We start from the raw sequence: 21,862 nt of genomic DNA, 5'->3' as shown, positions 1-21,862 counted from the left end.
AAAATAAAGTACAGTAAAAACAAACAGATAAGTAAAATAAAATGTAAAAAACTGGCAAAATAAAAATATATATAATTATTATTATTATTTATTTTATTATTTATTTTATTTTTTATTTATTTATTTATTTTTTGCATGAAAATCGAAGCATTTTTATTCAGATTAAAATCACAGAAACTATTATTATATATATTTTAATATATAACACTCTTACTACATAAGAAAGAAAAAAAAATCTGTAGAAAAACAAATCAAAACAGTCTGGGTAAACGCCTGTGAAAATCAAAACAGGCCCTGTTTTTACAAATACAGTGTATACTCGCCAGGCACAAAGAACGAGTCCTGAACCTGAGAAATCACACCCGTGTCATGTGTGCTGCGGCTTTGTGCTTGTTTTCTTGGTTTGTGTTGGTGCTGCTCAGTTTGTGTCTTGGTGCTCATGTGGGAAATGCAGAATCAAATGTCGAGCCTGTGTTTTGTCTCTATCCAATTCCACTTCTTTTCTATTTGTTTCCTCTCTATTCTGCTTTCAAAACCAATGACAAAAAGAGAAAGTGTCTAACCCGCGTGGGTAGATGTCTGTGCTTCTCCCTCCTTTGCTGCAATATTTTTTGTGCTTTGCAAACTTCATTACCTGGAATGCAGCCTGCCGAAAGAGATTATTTTATATATATTTTTTTGTGCTGCAGATGTGATATTTCTTACCCTCATTCCCTCACTGTGCCTTAAGGCAATACTACACAATAAAAAAATAAAAATAGACAAAAAAGCAGCAGTTTTATAAAACGGATTTGTGCAAAACAGCCTGAAGGAACATTCTGCACTTGGAAAGACTGAATCTTCAGGGAAAGGAGATTGGTTTGCGCCTCACATTTCCCACGCTCCCCGCCCATTAGGAGGAAAGCGATAGGAAACGGAGAAACAAGAGAGGTAATCTTGGAGTTTGGTAGAGTTTTAATAATCATCATGTCAGCAGTGGTTTGTGTGCGTGTCTGTTATAATGTTTCTCATCTCTAGGAAGGCACAGTTTGTGAGTGTGATTCCGCCTGCGGTTTCTTGTATGTGCGCGTGAGTGTGTTTCTGATAACTAGCGCCTCTGGAGCGTGAGCCTCATGACACATTAATGTGCGGTACAGATGACACACACCGCAGGGGTTTATGGTTATGAAACTGGAGTGAGATGCTCTGCAGAGCGGAGGCAGAAACAACACGCTGCGAAAGAAGGGCATGCGGAGGCCTTGTGTGTGCTGCAGTGATGCATTATGGGGACTAAAAGACGTCTCTGCTGTCACAGTGCAGCCCGTTCTTCAGCAGCTGAGACTTGGCCTCTTGTTAGACGCTTGCTTCACCCGCTGCTGAAGCGGTCTGTGTGTCAGTTCTTGTCTGGTGGCCAGTCTAAGGAGATCTGCGTGGCTTTGATGCTGTGCTGTTGTCATGCTCCCGTCTGCTTGCTGAGGGTTGATGGGACAGATGCTGGTGTCGTCCAACATCTGGCCTCCGTGCTTTGCTGCTCTCTTTTTACGAACTGTTTCTGAAGTAGTTGATTTGAATTTTTTTTTTTTTTGTCAGTTGTGTCAAATTTGATATACTACCCATTTGCATTTTCTACTCACTAATTTAATTTAGAATACAGTAATAATGTGAAATATTATCACAATTTAAAACAGCTGTTTTCTATGTGAATATCTGTTAAACTGTAATTTATTTCTGTGATGCGCAGCTGTATTTTCAGCATCTTTAATCCAGTGTCACATGACCTTCAGAAATCATTCTAATATGCTGATTAACTACTCAAAAAACATTTCTGATTATTATCAATATTGAAGACAGTTGTGCTGCACAATATTTTGGTGGAAACTGATACATTTTATTTTTCAGGATTCACAGATGAATAGAAAGTTCAAAAGAAGCTCATTATAAATGTCTTTATCATTTTTGATCAATTTAATGCATCTACAATTAATGAAAAGATTGATTCCCTTCAAAAAAATTAAAAATGCATCATCAATAATATCATTTTATTCTTTTAATATCACTATTTTACATTAAGCATTTTTCACATGAATGGGTTTAGAATGTGCTGCTGCTTTCAGTGATTGAAACGCTGCAGTGTTTGTTGTATATGGATCACGAGGCTTGAAACTTGCAATTCATTCACATATCTTTGTTCTTCTTCCTTTTAGAAGTGATCTAAATATTCATGGCTTGAAACAGATGGAAGATTGACAGGCCTGTGCTGCAGTTCTTGTGTTCTTTACTGGATTCGTTTCCTACTGTATGTTATTCCAGAGACGTAAGGCAGGTGTTGACAGTCGACACCGTCACCTGCCGCTCGCCACGTCTTTCCTCCAGCCACCTGCTTTTCTTCCTCTTTCCCCCGAGGAGCCCGGCCGCTTAACCTCCATCATTCCTCTGATCCGAGAGTGCAGTCCTACTGTTAAATTAACTCAAAATCTGACTTAATTGAACTCTGTGGGAGTGCGTTTAACTCAGTTGGAGTTCGTTTAACGCCGCTGATTTAATTGTACTGTAGTACAGATAAAGTTCTGTCACTTCCATTCCATACAAAAGGCAGAAATCAGCAAGATTTCAAAGCCTTTCCGCATGTCCAAGGCTTATATCCACCTTCCAACAGGAAGAAAAATCACAAACGAGAATCTATTTAATATCCTTTAGGGTTCTTAGACACCAGTGAGATTAAATGAAGATACTTGCTTTTCCTCTCTTTCTTTCTTTCTTTTTTCTCTCACAGACACCTGTAATCTCCTCTCCTGAGTTTCAAAAGAGATTTTGACAATGTCTCAGTGTCCTTAAACTTGCCAAGATAAAAACATTTGCAGTCAGTCTGAGATTTTAAAAAGATTTCATACATTTCTCATCAAATTCTTCCTAGAGTTATGACATCCACATTCATTTTATAGAATTGTTAAAAAAAGAAAATTTAGGAAGACCATCTGAGACAAAGTAACATGCAGTACCATTTAAAAGGGTATAGAGAGAGAAAAAGAATATGAAAATTAATAATTTTATTCATCTTGATGCTTTAAATTGATCGAAAGTGAGAGTAAAGATATTTATAATGTTACAAAAGATTTATATTTCCAATAAATGCTGCTCTTTTGAACAGCAAATACAATGTATCACAGTTTCCACAAAAAAAAAAAAAAAAAAAAAAATCCACACAAATTATAGCATGTTTTTTCATCACCAAAACTGTTTTCAATATTGATAATAATCAGAAATGTTTCTTGAAGTGTATGCAGCAAATCATCAAAGAAGCTTATTATGATCAAAAAGACATAAACACAGTAATATTGGTGAAATTCTGAACTTTACTCATGTGCCTTCAAACATGTACATCCCAGTCTATCACATCACATTTAGAATCATATCTAATATTCTGATTTCTTATGAGTTAAAACAGTGCTGTCCCTAATATATTTGCATGAATAAAAGTTTAAAAAGAACTGCATTTATATTCAAAATAAAAAAAAAAAAAATTCTAATGCACATACTTTACATCAATCAATCACATCCTGCTTAAAAGTATTGATTTTATTAAACAAAATGTATGATATATTTGACCTTATTACAAAATATTTATATATTTTTTTTTTTTTTTTTTTTTTTGTTTTCGTTGACTTTAACCAGAATCAAAGTATCCTAAAAAAAGTATCAAAATATAACACAAACTTTGATAAGGCAATTCATGTGATATATTTAAAAATTCAGATCACGTAAATGATAATTTAAAGTATGCAATTTTTTTTGAAATTGTAATAATATTTATTTTTTTTCTGTATTTTTTGACATAAATACATATATATACAGTCAAAGTACAAACTATTCAGATATATATATATAGTATATTTTATATATATATATATATAGCTATATCTATAGATATATATTTAATATAATATAATATAAAAGTCAAACCAAGAACTATTCATTTTTTTTTTATTCGTGGGTGCAGGACACTATAGTTCATTTATGTAAGTGAGGATAGCAAAATAAAGTAAACTTTGACATATTATAACCAAAACTTATTCATACAGTGGGCTACCAGTACTGATACAAATTTGGAACCAACAATTATTCAGACACTTTGACCTGATCATGTTTTGCTTAAGTGTTATCTGACATTATCAAGATGAATTTGTTCTGACACAGTTTAACTCTGGGTTCTTGTCATATTTTATTACCGCTTTCTAAACTATAGCGAATAAACTGTGAGAATGTGTGAAATGTCAGAATACATTTTGGTTTGACTGTAAATATACACAGACAGTACACACACATGTATTATGTAAACATTTTTTTTTTCTTTTTTGGATGTTATTAATCGAGAATAATCAATTTGACAGCCCTAAATATTTCACAGTATTACTGTTTTTACTGTATTTTTGATCAAATAAATGCAGCTTTGGTGAGCACAAGAGACAACTTTCCGACCCAAACTTTTAAACCGCGGTATATCTGAGATATTAAATATCTTGAGCTATGAAAGAGCAATGCATTCATGACCTTCTGGTCTAAAGATGTTGGTACACACAGCAGACGATGAGTTATAGTTCTCGTTCTGTTTAGCCCCTCCCATCTTCTTGTATAATCTGCTCAAACTGGGGGAAGTTTAGCTGAGATAATAATTAAGGGCTGGTTAGTGGCAGCTGGGTAACTAAGGGGGTCAGAAAGCAGCGTGCCGCGAGCGGCTTCCATATGGGACAATACAGTGAGCAAGATCCCTATATAGTGCGCACTGCAAATGCAAAGCTGTTTTTAAGAATTCAACTGGAAACTTTAACTCTGAGCAAGATGTTTCTTTGTGATATTGCATTTTTTTAATTAATCTCACACTTATTACAGCAGTTGAAGATGCTCCAATGGGAGCACTAATGCTTTATTTGGTTACGTGGATCCAAATTAGCTTCCAATAAAGCGCTGACACAGCATCGCGCCACATCTGCCGAGGCTGCTGGGAAATATCAGACAACGAGAGGTTAAATATCCATTTGTCACACCCCTCACCCGTCCCATGTGACCTCAGCTCTCCGTAACCATGGCACTGGGGCGACTCTCGCTGGGATACATAAATCAGAGCGTTACTGCCCACCACTTCTTTTTATCTCCATTCAGAGGGCGATTTATTTGACTCAGTCTTTATTTGAAGGGTGTTCATTGGCCGTTCAGTTGGGCTATGAATGCTCGCTCTGTGTTGTGGGTGGTAAAAAAGCTCAGAAAACAATATGGTTGTGCCACTTCCGCAGCACACAAGGCCTCTCGAGCCTGTGTGCGTTTACACAATGTCTTTCTTTACTGTGACTCTGGAACGGATGACAGTGTGAAAGTCGTTCTCTTTTAACGCCGATCGTTAGTCCTGCGCCGAGGTGCGACCACACCTCACTTTCACGTCTCAATGAAGACCAGAAAGCTTTTTTTTTTTTCTCGCTCTTCCTCAGCCAAGGTGTTTAATGTGATTTAATTTAATTAAAAGGGAAGTTGGCTATCTCAATATGTTAGCTTATTCATAAATTACTGTGTTTCCCATCAACCTTGTAATCGGCGGAGGCCCCGGAGCTCACAGGAGAATAAAAAAGCATGTGATATGAGGATTTAATGTGCGCGAGACCAGATACTGATCTTAATGCCGTGCAAACATGATGGAGACGTAAGAAAAACTCAACTGTAGCAAACTGACCAGAGAGAGTTTCAGTAGAAAGCCCCAGGACTTGATTTTCTATTTACTGATATAAATCAGTTTAAAGAGACCATGAAATCAAACTTTTTTGGGACTTTTTACTTCGTGTCTGTATGTCTTTTCGGCCCTCTGTTTGCTGGAAAAATTCCTGTTGGAATACATCGACACAGGCAAGAAAATGTATTGGGTCTTTAAGAATTTGTTTAAAACAATAAAACATATAAATATTTAATATATAATATTACCATATATAATTAATATTCTAGAGGTCTTCTGAAAAATATATACATATCTGCACTGATTTTTATTTTGCTATTTTATTAAAATACAGTTAATATTTTAACATTAGGAAATAGAGACCAGGGTTATTATAGTAAACTGAAGCTAATATATATATATAGTTTTTTTTTTTTTTTTAAGTAAAATAAAAATAATATAAAACACCTTAAACTTCTTTTATTTCAGTGAATTGCCAAGGCAACATTTCTTTTAGTTTGGTGATCTACTAAAATAACTAAAACTAAAGCATAAACTAAACTCGTAACAAAATTACTAAAACTTTAACTTTTAACCTCATTAAAATGAAAACAGAAAATATAAAAATGAATTCAAAATATTAAAAAAAATATAAAAATAAACAAATAAAAAATATAGTATATCAATGTAAAATAACACTGATTTAGACTAAATATGCATCTAATTTAACAAACAAACAAGCAATAAATAAATAAATTCTACTTCCTTGCCATGTGCTTAGTTTTTATTTGTCATTTTAGGTAGTTTTTCAGTTTTCCTTGGCATTGTATGGCACTACTAGTATTGGCTATATAATACAAACCAACATCCATTGGTAATGATCTTATGATACTGACTCTAGATATGGCATAACAGGCATTATTCACTATTTATTCATTCTTACAGCCTTTCTGTGATTGACAGAGTGACAGTACAGCAGCTCTGAAGTGACCTTCTCCACAAGCCCTGTGCTAGCAGTAATAATGCTGTCTATTACGGTTTATGGTTATTTAGTGACTGTAGACTGGAGCCTCTCACCTCTTTCCGACCTGTCAGAGATAACGTTGAACAATCAGAACAGCAGGGACAAATCACTGCTATTCATTTTTCTAAGTGCTATTTCACAGTGTCACTTCATTTAGCCTATTACTGTAGGTCTCTGAATGTCGTTATTGAACCGGCAGCATCTGAGTCGAGAAATCACATGCGTCCACACTGCATTAAGCGGCGCACGCTATTTTACAGATTGGCCAGCTCTCAGTGGGGATCTCATAACGGCTATGTGCAAATATAGACATATGTTAGAGAAATCACAGTTGCCAGAAGTGTAATCGTGGGCTTCCAATGCTTCAATAGTCAGGGGATACATAACGATAAAACCCAACAACCCCCAGAAGAGCCACAAATCCATGATTCTTCTAAAGACACGCAAACATATTCACCCGCACATGCACATTATATAACCAGCAGGACAATAATGTGTGCAATTAATCACTTTTATTGTCGCTCTTTCTTTAGTTTAATTGAATTGAAGGATTCTAATTGATTCCTCCTCATTTACAGCACTGCCAATCATCTACAAACATTTTCACATAGACACATATTCACCATTAGACAAAATCAGCATTTATCATTTAGTTTTGTCTTATATAATATGATGTATTTCCTAGTAAATCACACAAACCTCTAAAGTGACACATATATCATATTTTATTATTGTATTTTTTTTGTGTGTGTGTGTCCTCTCACGTTATAGTTTCATGTTGATGCACATCTAGCTTTCTTATGCATGTTTTTACAAAAGAAAAATAGCAGACATAAACTGAAAATGGTAGCATGTTAGTGCACGGAGCTGTCACGAGCACATAGAAGTCACTCCTGTAGCTCAAACTGTAGAGCATTGCACTAGTAACGGCAAGGTCATGTGTTTGATTCCCAGGGAAGGTCGTGGGTTTGAATCCCAAAGATGGTTGTGAGTTCGATTCCCAGGGAATGCCAGAGCTATTAAAATGTATACCATAAATGCAAAGCAAGTCAATTTGGATAAAATTGTCTGCCAAATGTAATTGTAGAATAAGATGTGCAGCCACACAGCCACAGATTATGAAGACAAAACATTGTTATACACCGTAAGACCAGGAACTTCCAGTATTAAGAACATATTAAGAAAGTTACCTTAGAATATACAACAGAAAAACTAAATGAAGGTCGGTATGTGAAAGTATTTGAACTGAACTTTTCTATCTCTGTCACCTTGCGGCCGTGTTGACTCCCATTCATGACTCTTGTGTACACTAAGCTCATTGGCTGAACTGACCCGAGACCCGTTCCTCAGTCATATCAGCCCTACAGGGAAGCGGTCAGGCGCTGTGAAGTTCACCTCAGCCTGTGTCGGGGACCGCCAGGCAGGCTGTTTAAATGTGATAATGGCTTTTAATTTAAACCGAAGATGATTTATCTGAGCTTGGCTAGGCTCCTGAACCACAGACCTGAAAGCATGAAATGAAGACTTTACCTTGGAATTCTCATCATTCGCTTTGAATGTTCTGAATGTGGAGAAAGAAGGAAAGGAAGGGAAAATGAAAACAGGAGAAGACGACTCTATATACAGTAGTTAGAGTGAATCCGGTTCAATTCATCATAGGTTTGAAGCTCTGTAAACTTGACAATTAATGTGAATGCCGCTGGTCAAAAGAAAAGCTATATTTAGACATTCTTACACATATGCATAACACACAGTCTGTTCGGGTCAACTTATGACACAAGATATGAATGTATAACAGGCCTCTTTTGTTTTTCTTGAGCTGTTTCATATCTATCTCTATCTCTCTCTCTCTCTCTCTCTCTCTCTCTATATATATATATATATAAATATATATATATATAATATGGTGGTCTGACTCTGGCAATGAATAACAATTTTGCATTGTGATGTAAACAGGCTCATTGTTTAAAGACGTCAGGACGTGATGACAGAATGTGCTCACTTTGTTTGTGCGCTGACGCTGCGGAAGTCAAGCTAACAGTGAAGAGTGATAATTGCTGAAAGAAGAGGAAATGTGCAATCATTTTATTTGTTTTGAAGGGAGGACAACAAATTCAGAGTGAAAGCTCCCATTAGCAAATGAAAATAAAAAGATTTAGTAGAGGGAAGTTTTGGAAAAAACTTAACTTAGCTGTTAGCATCCAGTCCCTCTTTTCCTGCCCAATAACCCGCCATTTTTATTTTGACAGAATCAAGATTTTTCATTCTTTGCGCATGGTATTTTGTTGGCTTACATTTTGCATTAGAATGATAGCTTGGCATAACACTAGCCAATTAACATGCTAGTTTAGCCTGCAAAATATGCAAACATTCAGTTATGTTTATCTATACATCCATTCGAAAGTTCAGAGTTAGTGAGATTATCTGATCTTTTATTCACCAAGGATGCACTGAATTGATCTAAGATAGACAGTAAAGACACTTATAATGGTACAAAATATTTCAAATAAATGCTGTTCTTTTGAACTTCTTATTCTGCAAAGAATCCTAAAAAATAAAATGCATCATTGTTCCTACAAAAACATTAACTGTATTTAACATGGATAATAATCAGAAATGTTTCTTGAGCAGCAAATCATCATATTAGAATGATTTCTGAAGATCATGTGACACTGAAGACTGGAGTAATGATGCTGGAAATTCAGCTTTGATCTTTGAGTATTTTTTATTAAATAAATGCTGCCTTGTTGAGCAGAATAGACTTTCAAAGCTTCAGCGCAGAAAGTGAGGAACTAACTGATCTCTGCTTCGTTACAGTTTGCACATATTTGTTTCGTCGCGAACGTTGATCTGCCTTCAAAACACTCGTTAAAAGAGTGGCGCGATAACATGCGTCATCACTACGACACACCCTTTACAGCATTAGTTCTGGCTTTTCACACAGCGCTCGTTCCGGGACTGAAGCTGGCAATGTTACTAGGTTCCCGACCCGGGATCAATTTTCCCCCTTCCAGCTTAACATCTTTTTTCCCTCCAGGTGTTCTGGACCATTGACCCCTCATTAGAGTCACCTTTACATTATCAGTGTCCAGTTACAACAGTTACCACAGTTACACCGCTAGATTAGCTGGAGGGCATGTGTCTCATCTCTCACCTGTCAATCACACCTGAATGAGATCTGTTAACCAAGTGGGCTTGCCATTACCAATAAAGTTCTCCTTTTGTATTAGGTGGCTAATGGTGTTTAGTAAACAGTGGTTTTAATTAAAAACCTCTCACACATGCCCATGTTCCCAAATACCCCCCGCAGTGTGTGTTTGTCAAGTGTTTTCACATGGTCATTCGCTGGCCATCTGGAAGGGACTCACAGTTGTTCTGTCTTTGTTTGTGAAGCGTCAGAATATCAGCGACTGGTTTAATCCTCCTCAGCTCGTCTGGCTTCTGTGGGAGTCACAGGCTGAATGAGTGACTTTAATCTGTGTTTTTGTCTTATCACTCAGTCTGAGCTGAACCTGAGAAGTGACTGTTCTCTTTCAGACACAATTCAGCTCTTTATTTACACGGGTGCTGGAGCGAAATACTAAATTCGAATGCTTTAAGCCAGTAACCAAATTCTTGGCAAGGGAACTGCAACCACACAGTCCCATTTTAAAACCATTTTTATGTGGAAATTGAGCAACGCTAGAAGCATTTGTTCATGTATTTGCATAATGTTTTGACTGTGACCTCAATTATTGACATGACACTTTACTGTTTGTTGGTTTCTGTTTATTTCCTCCACATTACTTAAATGACTGACTTCATCCAAAAATGAAATTTCACTCCTGCTTATGTCGTTCCAAACCTCTTACTATTATCAGTGGATGCTAAAGAAGATTTTCATTGTTTTTTGTCCAATGAAAGTCAGTTGTGTCTTAAACAATACCAGACCCCCTTTGTGATATATGGTTACACTTTATCTCGATAGTCCACTTTAGTCATTCTCCTGACTATAAGCAACTTTGCAACTACATGTTAACTAACTCTCATTAGAGTATAAGTTGACTGTCAGGTTAGAGTTAGTAGAATAAGTTGACACGTACTTGCAAAGTTACTAGTCAGTTGAATTGTCTACTGGGCAAAATCAAGTATTAGCAGATATTAAATAGACTAACTACTGATACTCTAATGACTGCTAGTTGACATGTAGTTGAAAGGTTACTTCTAGTTAGTAGAATGTCTATAGTTGACTATCAAAATAAAGTGTTTGCCTAAAAGCTAGCTATACAGTTTGGAATGAAACCTAACTTTTAGGTGAAGTATTATTTAACTCTGGAAATCTGCATTGTTAGGGAAAAATTAAACACATTATGTTTGCAATTTGTTGGCTGTATTGTAAATTGCATGCATGCACTCTCACTTCTCAAAAAAGAAAGCAAGCAAGTCGTATCTGGATCCGAGAAGTATGGGGTACGGTTATATAACCAAAGAAAAAGGGATAAAAAGAGAGGCATACAGACAGAATACCAAAAGATCCTCCACAGAAGAAGAAGCTGTTTTCTGCACAGAAAGTATGACTGCTCATGACTGCAAAGCACACCTGAAGTTTTCTGCTCTCATCATTGCTGTTGAGTAACAGGGTTGAGTTGAAAAGTGTAGCACCATAATTAAAGAGCGCTTCAGAATGCAGTTGTCTGGTAACCTGAGGGAATAGCTGGAGTTTGTCTTTATTCAGCTGTGGTGAGACTATGGGTGAAGGATTAGTAGAGATTACATTGGGATCCTAGTTCAGATAACTTCATCCTCAGCCTCTGAGTCTTTTTTTCTCCACTTTCCTTCAGTCATGGCTTATAAAGCACCTGCAGCGAAAACGCTTCCATCTCAGACGATGACAGTCGGATGGCTCGTTCTCTCGCACCCTGTCACCCTCATTAAGCCTGTCGATGAAAAGTGTGGAAACTCTCGTCAGATATCCGCATGTTCCAGCGGCCGCTAGGCTTCTAAAGTTACAAACCTCTAATCCTCCGGCTTTGGCAGAAACAACTTTGGTATTACAGCTTAAATGGGTATTTTGAAAGTTTCTCAGGCCTTTTGGTGATGGGTGTTTTTTTTTTTGGGCTGTCCATGTTGAGAAACAGATGTTGGCTTTCGGCCTTCTTCTCAGTCTCATTGACTGAGCTGTTCTGGCAGCTTGCTTCGCTGACTTCTGCTTTGAGTATATTAGGCAGGCTTTTTGAAAAGCTGCTCAAAATCTTGTTACATCACAACGATCAAACCATTGGAAGTGCTTTATACAAAGACACAACAGCGTCATAACAGGTGTCTTCTACTAATAGCTGGCTAATCCTTTCTTCTGAACAGTCTGAAGCTGGTTAATCAGCAGTCACTCCAGGTTTACAAGTTTCCTGTGACACTTTGATTATTTTCTTTTGTATCACTTTCACTCTTAATCTGAAGCCAAAATCCATACCTCCAATTGACTGATTGTCATATCAATAAACACAACCCTTTCATGTTCATATGTCTGATAACATGCCATGATTCTCATGAAAACTGCACAACTTGGACTAGACTTGGAATAGAATTCTATCATATGCTCTTAAAAATAAAAGTTCCAAAAGGGTGGTTTCACAGTGATGCAACTGAAAAAACATTTTTGGTTCCCTAAAGAAGGTTATGTGGAAGTTAAAGGTTGTAAAGTTGAGTGGAGTATGCACTATACTGCATACCTGCATACCATATAGATCAATAGATGATACAGATGAAGATTTAGATATACATCATTCATTGCATTGGCAGAATTATAAGTGAAAGTCGTGACATTTGGCAAGTATGGTGACCCATACTCGAAATTGGTGCTCTGCATTTAACCCATCCAAGTGCACACACACAGCAGTGAGAAGTGAACACACCGTGAACACACACCCGGAGCAGTGGGCAGCTATATCCAGTGCCCGGTGAGCAACTGGGGGTTCAGTGCCTTGCTCAAGGGCCCTTCAGTCATGGGTATTGAGGTTGGAAGAAAGCACTGTTCATTCACTCCCTCCCACCTACAACTCATGCCAGCACCGAGACTCGAACCTGCGACCTTCAGGTTACAAGTCCAAATCTCTAACCATTAGGCCACAGCTGCCCCCTTTAATCTCTCCCCCTATAATCTCTCATAAATAAAATATTGAATTTAGTTACTTGGATTATTTATTTATTCACCATCATATACATTTTAGTAGTCTGGTACTTTAGTGTCACATTTTTTTGTTTTGTTTATAAAATATAAAATACAAAAATTTTAAGTATATAAAAATTGGGTCACATTGAAATGATAGAAGAAAAATTGTTCTTGCATATAATATTGAAGAAATTTCTTTAGATATAGATACTAATAATACCCAACATATTAAGCCATGTAATATAAAAATCATCTAACAGTTTAAACAAATAATCACACTCTCAAACTTCCCCTGCTTGGAAGCAAACATCTTCAAGCATGCCCATCATAATGCATAATTTAGTATTAATCTCAGTAATCTTATAGCCTCCCACTGCTCTATCTGTCCTGGTGAGATTTTTTGATTTGTTGTATTTTAAATCAACGCTGAAAAAGTATTTAGTATGATGTTACGACAGTTTAGTATATAATGCCATTGTAAGTACTGTATGTTTAGCCGTCCCCTTGTCTCACATCCTTTGCTTGATTGATGGCTGATTGTGTCTTCTGGATGTGCACCTGCAGAACTGTGATGGCCTTTTGGTTGTGTTCTCAGAAGACCTCTTAGTTTGAACTTCAATGACTGTCGTCATTAAGACTGAGACCCTCTTGCAACCATAGATCATTACAATGACAGGACTTGCACTATGCCACGATCAACAGATAATTGTGATTTGAATACAGGGGTCATTTAGGGTGAGCTTATTAACATATGTACTGTATAGCCAAGTGGATTGGTCGTCAATACGTCGAAGAATCCCATCACCTCCCCTCCCCCCCCCCTCTCCTCAACAATCAACCATCATCAACCACACCTACCAGTCAATTATTTACTACATAAAAAACACCATAAGAAATAACACCCAAACAAAACACAATCACTTCCTGTTGCTGAGCAACGTTGCTTGGGAAAGCAGCAACTGGATTTAGGAATGTGGACTGGATATCCATAAAAAGAAATATTGTGAAGAAGAATTGATTTAGTTTAGCTTGGAGAAAAGAGGTTTCTGTCTGTTTTATGTGCCATCTGTCTGCATATGCCAACCTACTGACCTTGCATTGATTATTACACAACATTGAAAACTTAAATGAAATGATGGCCCGTGTCAGAGGTGTTTTTTTCTTTTTTTCTTTTTCATTTCTAGCATGGCCATTACTAAAGGTCATGACCCATGACCCCTAGTGCGGGGTCCCTTAAGGGGCTCAGGGGGCTCATTCAGTAGTTGTGGATAACTGGGTTGGACACACAGAAACAAAATACATTCACATACTTTTCTTTGGTCCTGTACAGTTTTTGATTTTTTGTATTTGCCATTTCTTTTTTAATCTTTAGTTATCAAGTTAAACTAAATGAACATGAGAAATGTTGCTTTGGAAACTTTAGATGTTATTTTATTTCAGTTAATATAAATTTTATTTCAAGAACTTTAAAGTGACTTTTTATTTTATTATATATTAAATTAAATTAAATTTATTATTATTATTATAATTCTTATCAACAGTTCTGATTACAATAATTTAATTATCTGCAATTTAATTATAGCGCAAATATGTATATTTTCTATCTCTATATTCGTTTTGGTTGGCAATATTTTTTTTTTTTTTTTTTTTTTTTTACATTTAGTCAATATATTGTCATGTCATAATTTGATTCTGTCCATTTTGTTATTAATCAACAATTCTGATTACAATCAATGAACCATCCTCATGGTGCATATTTTCTATCTTTACATTTGTTTTTGTTGACAAAATTCTTGTAAAGTCTCTACATTTAAGACCGGAGGAAAAAACTCTCAAGCTCTTTAATTCTCCTTAATGCTCCTGATGTCAATATTGTTATGGGATAAAGTGGCACTGAGTAGATGGTTCCAGCTTGGCATCCTTTTTTCTTCATTTATTAATGAGGACGAGGCACTTGGGAAAGGTGGAAAAATGAAAAGCAAAAGATGGGGAAACGTGATGGAAAAAGTGTGAATAATTTACTGGCACACAACCACTGACATTTCAAAAGCTTCAGTTGCTGCAATTTAAAGTCAGTGTGAGTGTGTTAGCATTAGCTCTGATTCCTTCTGCTCTTTTTTTATGTGTTCGGCATATTCTGAAGGAGCCATGAAACGTAAACCGCCAAGAATCATGGTTCAGGAATGACTGTCAATAGATTGGCCAGATAATCTCTTTCACAGATTCAATCACACAGCTAACTCGTACAACAGATGTCAAATAATACGCTGCTGCGCTATGTCGGTGAGGGCCCCGGGTTGCCCACCTCTGAAACCCGATCTCCACCTCCCCGCGATGGGTTGGTGCCCTGGCGTCTGTTAGCTCATCTGGAGAGAGGCTTCTGAGAGTGAGGTCAACGGTGTGTGTAATACGCTAGCTCTAGCGGATGGCTAGTGCCCATTCAGATGCTGATTTTCTAGTCGATCCATTTGCATTAAGTGCAACCTAATTGCCAACTGCGGCCTGATTATGGTGTGTGTCGGCCGGGATGAAATATGACCTCACATTTGCGCCCGCCGCTGCTCAACTGATGTCAGATGGGAGTAAACCTAAAGCGAAAGCGAGTATTCAACACTAGTGAAATACTACCACTTTGAAATGGGTGATGCATGCTTGTATTTATAGAAAAAAATGGCATAAAGTAGCTCATGCACTAGAACAATCATTGTCTTTGTGCATGTATGATTTATTTTCCACATCATTCTGTTGGTCTTTTTCTTCATTGTGCCCTCTTTCACCTGCGGTGCAGTCTGGATAGGTTCCCTATGAAGAAAAGCCTGGTTCCCTCTCTCTGTTTACTAGGATGTACAGTATATCCAAATGTGACTCCTCAGTTAGTGGCCGATGGAATTTTGATGAGCCAGAGAGGAACAGCTGGAGTCTGCAGTGGTTTAAGTGACCATACCGCCTCTTTTAGACTCTGGAGTCTTGTTGCTGTTGTCATTGGTTGCAGTTGTGAGAGGAAACTGAGCAGCTGTAAAAGGTATTGGGATGGTCACCTGATTAAGTCCTGTTGTGAATCACTAGACCATTTTGCTCTTTTACTCTTTTCTTATAACATGTTTAAATTCAAGGAGGTGCAGGACCTGCGGTCCTCTCTTATTTCTGGTTTCTACCTCACCATGGTGTCTTTCAAAGACTAATGCATTACATTCTACTTCTAAGGTGCTTATTTTGTTCCTGTTAGGAACGCTATGAATTGACTTAAAACATGCTATGTTCAGATCCACTTGGCTCCTTGGAGTCTCAATGGACTTTATCGATACCTTGTCTCCGTCAAGGTTTGCAGTAATTATCCGCTTGTTACTGAGGATAACTGAATCCATCAGGATTTTTCTGAATAATAAAGGCAACACCACCCGCATATTATTGTACCATTCCTCACACTGAAATATAGTTGTTAACCATCTAATTAAAACAACAGCTACCTTTTTAAATTCATTGTGGGATGTGTCCTTCAAAGGCAATCGAAATATGCAGCTATTAACTTTGTCTGTATCATTAGTTGTGTCTGAGATTAATGAACTGGAGTGGCATATTGAGACCTCGGTGAAGGCAGACTGAAGGGTTGTGGGTTCTTAGACACGTGTGTCAGGCCCTGAATACATTGAACAGCCTAGGAAAGCTCTCTGTCGCTCTCTCGGATTCTAAGCACCAACCAATCAATGATACTGGATTAACGGCCTTAACTTCAAAGTTCATCTTTCTTTTTATGGAGCCTGCAGCTGCCAGTCAAACCTCTGCTCTAATGCTCACTTCCCAGAACTAAATTATAAGATGCAAACTTCTTTTGAGAACTTGAGATCATCATCCCCCTTTTTTTTCTTGAGGTTGAGGTTTTTAAAACACCTGAATGGATGGATTCCTAAAAATAACAGCAATGCAGTATTTATGAAAATTATGCTTTCTTTGTTTTTCACAGAGGGTCTAATGTTTATGGACTAAAGTCATTGCACATTATTGCCTATAAAGGAGCTTGTATTTTTGGTTTTGCTGACCATAAATGTGTAAGATTGCCAAGTCCCCACAGGAGTATGATGGATTGGATTTAATAATTTAAAAATCTACGTACAAGCTGTAGACAAATACCTCAGTTTACCGGAACATCTTCAGATTAAAGTGGTGCTTTTCCAATATTTTGGCCGACTGTCAAGTTTTAGAGTGTTCTTCATGAGACAGCATAGTGAATTGGGAAATACTAATCTTACATCTTTTGTTGGTTCATTGATGGTGGGTGTGGCCTACAGCTATTACAGGAAGTGATCGCAATTAAATCGGCCAGAGCATGATCTGCCATCTACACCAGTGAGAGAGCTTTCGTAATCATCACTACTAATTACTGACAGCTGTTCTGGTGTGGAGACCAAGGCAGTTTATAGCAGTAGTTGCACTGCCAGTTTAGGTGGATGGGAATGCATTGGGATGCTATTGGACTGAGTAGCTGGCATCTACATTTTCCTCTTGCAATATATTATGCTACTTTTTTCTGCCACTTGTTTTAAGTTTCTCCTTCTGTCTGGCCTTTTCTTCACATTTGTGTGGCACATTATGTTTGTTTCAGATGTTGAGACTTTATAAGATTCTAGTGAGTGTTGTGATTCAGCAGCTTTTAAAAAAATTGAACAATGAGGTTTATTTATTCTTTGTTTGTTGTGCTGATCACAACTAATGTCATACAACCAAAAGAATCAAGTGCAACCTGAGAAAAAATAAAAAAAAAAAAGTTTGTTTGCTCATATAGTTTGAACAAACTCCTAAACCCAAGCAATAAACTTTGAATGTAACTCATCCCATTTGTGCCACAAACATGACACATCAAATCATGTGGATTGTTGAGGAATGGAGTGTTATTACTTTTCTAAGTGGTCAGAATTGTGATTTTCACATCTGTCTTCCAGTGCAGGAGGGAATGAAGCCAGAGTGTCATAGAGACTTAAGGATGGGCACCTTTGACTTGGACAAGTAAGAGAAAAAACAACTGTAGCAATTATGCACAGCAATCCAGGATTGTGTTTTTTTACAAACACAATCAAGTACAAACACAAGTACAAAATTTAAGCCTAAAAAACACAAGTTAAATAATTTAGCAGCAGGTTAAGTGTTACTATGCAAAAGAAGTGTTAAGACATAAGGTGAAGTTTTACTCTCAGCAGTTGCCATTGTCTGCTTGCCTGTGTGATTTGCATTTGAATTTTAGCCAGACTAAAGAACTTTCTCACACTGAGGAACAAGTGCAAGATTTAGTCTCACCCTGAAACTGAAAGACTGAGAGGGCATGTCAGTGAGAACAGCGAAACCAAATGTGTAGTCTCTGTCGGTGTCTTACAGTTGCGGTAGTTTTGGCCATCCTTGGTTCTATATGTGAAGAACGTTGGGTTGAGAGTGTCTGTGTGCATTTCAAAAATGAATGATTTCTTCGCCGTCATGGTCTACTCAGGGAAGGTATGTGTGCAGGTGCTCACATACAGGAAGTAACTGGGGCTCCATCTCAGACTTCCCAATGGGGGTCCAAACGCACTCATCAGGAGCCCCGCCATGCACTTAAGGGTCTCTACGCCATACATACACGAATCTCCAGCCTCTCTAATCGGGCCAGCCCGCTTCTTTGTCACGTTGTTTGTATCTCTGAAAGGAGCACTGGAGGCTGCAGAGAGAAACAGGAATGGGGAGACAGGAACAAAAGCACGCCTCTCATCCACAGCAGGGCTGCTTATTAGGGAGCGGGGCACTTGACATGGACATGGGGTTGTCGAGGGCACAGCGGTACATCAGTCAGGGGGAACGTGGGTGAAGTCAGAGACCCCTAAGCCTGTAGCATTATTGCCCTCTTTGTCAAATCTGCCCCTGTCACTCATTCAGTACGAGAACATGGTCAAACTTTGATTCACTGCCAGGCCTCAAAGTAACAGATATAAAGGATAAGCAATCAAGAGAAAACAGAAGAGCTGAGGGAAGATTAAAGAGATAAATGAGACAAAGGAAAGCAGGCAGTGATGAAGAAATAAAACTCAGAAGAATGATGAATTAACAAAAATGTGAGGAGAATAAAACAACTTCAAACTCAGCAGACTAAAGAAAGTTGTGTTCACATTAAAAGTCTGTTGTTGAGTCCAACTGGGCTCTCTTGTGATTTATTGCAGATTGTCTGATGAACATTGATTTCCTGTATAGATGAATGATAAAAAGCTAACTTTCGTTTTATCCCTAAAAAAAAATGACCAGCAGTAATTCTGATTTCATCTGTCCATGCTGTCTGTCCAGATCTATGAAGGGACCCGAAAGATATGACTGTCTTTGAAGGGAATTGAGTCCGCATGGATATAGAATTAATATGACTTAAGCTTTGAGTTGATGCAATATGACTGAGGGCACCAGCAAACCCTTCTTTTCATCTCTCATATCTCCCATGAAGATTTGGAGGACATTGAAAGAAACCAGATAGCCTGACAGAATATCAATCTGATAAAAGGAATTGGGTATTCAGCAGAGACTCGGAATCACCTATGTGTATTCCTCTCTCTCTCTCTCTCTCTCTCTCTCTCTTTCTGTTTTGTTGAAAATATGTAAAGTTGAATTTATCAATGTTTGAAAAAAGTAGAAAGGCTGCATCATCTCTAAATCCAGATGCTGACACGTAGACCCTGTCCCAAACGCCGGCCTAAGGCCTTTGCCACTGTTATCCAACATAAATGTCAAATGGGACATGTTACATTCTCACAGAACTGACAGACACAGAACCACAATTTTTCATCAAGTGCTTTACCATATGGGACAAAACCAGAGATCCTTGATGGGGAAAAAAGTGGTGTCAAGCATTTTGAAAAATGGAAACTGGTTAAATGATGGTTCTACTAGCTGGTATTCCATTTGATCAACCGTATAGTACAGTCAATGACAATAAAGGACCAGCTCAGACCAGTTAGAAATCCAGTTGACCTGCTAAAAGCTAAAACCAGCTAAAAGCATGTACAAATTATGTCATAACTATTTAGCCACTTAAAGGGAAAGTTCGCCTGAGAAAGTAAAATTCAGTCATCATTTATTCACCCTGCTGTTGTTCTAATCCTGTATGAGTTTCTCAACAACAATGGACCCTGCTGACTTTTATTTGATTAAAATAATAATAATAATAATAATAATAATAATAATAATAATAATAATAATAATCCCACAGAAAAATGATTGCCATACAGGTTTAGAATTTTATAAGGGTGAGTGAATGATTTTTTTACTGGATTTTTCAGTGCATCATGACCAACCCAAAGACGAGACAAAAACACAAAGAAACGAGCGCAGTCTTACACCATCATCCCAGATGCTTCTCGGCAGAGTTTATAAGAAAAAGATTTACAACAGCAGACTTAATATTGGATTCATTCATCTTTCCCATTCCCATAGCATTCCACATTCTACTTCTAGACCAAATCACTTTGCCATTCTGCATGCACATGGTAATAACTTGGATCGCTTCACTTCATGTCTCCAAGTGGGGTTCTGCCTCTTTGGTTTATTTTCTTCCCTTCTTCCGTTATGGTTTTAACTAGGCAAAATCTCGGTACTGCCACATTTAGTTTTCCCTGAGCAAGAACAGGTGAGGAGCCCTGTATTGTCAGACACCTCTGATGTCAGTGCTACCCATGCATCACACTCGATTCAGAGAGTTTAATCTGCAACAATAACCTTCTGTCTTCAGAGAAATTGCTTTTTGGGGCCGTGAACTAAACAGGCAAAAGGTGTTATTCAGCATATTGAGAGAGTCATCAGCGGGAAAGGGTGTGCGTAGATGACGAAAAGAATACAACGAAGGAGAAAAGGAAAGGGAAAGGCCGAGCAAACGGGGTGCAGATGATCGCAAAATGACCTTTCAGTCGGAGAACACAGACCGATATCGAATGAGACTCATTGTTTTGGGAGAATGAAACTGCTGGCTGTTAAATGCTGTGGCATACGGGTATTTTATCTTCCTCTGCCTTTAATTGCTTTACTGTCAGACTGTTTCCCCCTTGAATCTCTCTTTAGGGAGGAGAAATGAAAATAAACATGAAGATGTCTCCAGGAGGAGAGGCTTGACTGTACGCTATCTCTCAAACAACATGGGCCCGTCCTCTAAGCTGGCTTCAAGTTGCATACTGCCTGACCTTTAATCTGATGCATAAACAAGAGGCTGGGGAGAGCGATCCCTCATCATCCTCTCCTCATACTTTACCGCCTCCTCACCCACCTCCATTGTTTGGCTTATGGGTGCATTTGTTCTAATTGTCGCCGCTTTATTGACGCAAATTGCTGCGGGTCTTTGTGAGGTCTTGTTTAGCCGGGCCCCTTGGCTGACATTGATGCATTCCTGGAGGTATTTATACCTGATGTCAAGCATACGCTGAGACTAATCATGTGCGGTGGTGTTGGAGTGTTCGTAGACTCCACCGAACAAATTTGTCTTCTTTTGTAATGGAGAATTGAATAGGGAGAGTAAATGAGATGGGAGGCCACCAGCACTTAACGCACATAGGTGCCCTTTTTTACGATTCCAACTGCTAATTTTTAAGTTGCACTTTTGCAAGGATTTCATACCAGATCACCCAAACAGACCGATTGTAATTGATCTGCTGTTGATGTGGTCTGGTCAAATTGTTCGAGTTCTCCAGTTCATCTAATAGCAGCATGTTTTTTGAACCTCATTTCATGAATAGAGCGCCTTGATCTTGTTCATCTTATGGTTCTAGTTTCTCTACAACATCTTCATGTTTTTACTGTTTGACAATCTTGTAATTTCCTGCTGTCTATATGACTCATAGCGGTCTTGTCCACATCTGTGGTTGTAAATTTCACTTTCATTTTCTAAATTGTCTTCTTTAACCACAATGGAACGTCAGAGGTTGGTCACATGGTTTGTTTACTGGGTTGATCAAAAGCCTCAGCTAGTTACCGAACTGAGTGACTCAGCTTATGGTCACTTTAACCTTTCCAGTGTCTCGCTTGG

General features: G+C 37.8%; 1 protein-coding gene across 1 annotated transcript in view; it reads left to right on the top strand.

Annotated features, from left to right (window-relative positions):
• pard3aa (par-3 family cell polarity regulator alpha, a) overlaps nt 1-21,862 on the top strand; it is a 426,774-nt gene that overhangs the window by 385,860 nt on the left and 19,052 nt on the right.

This window comes from Cyprinus carpio, chromosome A24, assembly GCF_018340385.1.
Source record: "Cyprinus carpio isolate SPL01 chromosome A24, ASM1834038v1, whole genome shotgun sequence".
Taxonomy (NCBI): domain Eukaryota; kingdom Metazoa; phylum Chordata; class Actinopteri; order Cypriniformes; family Cyprinidae; genus Cyprinus; species Cyprinus carpio.
The sequence above is the reverse complement of the archived record's forward strand: the minus strand, read 5'-3'. Positions and strand labels throughout refer to the sequence as shown.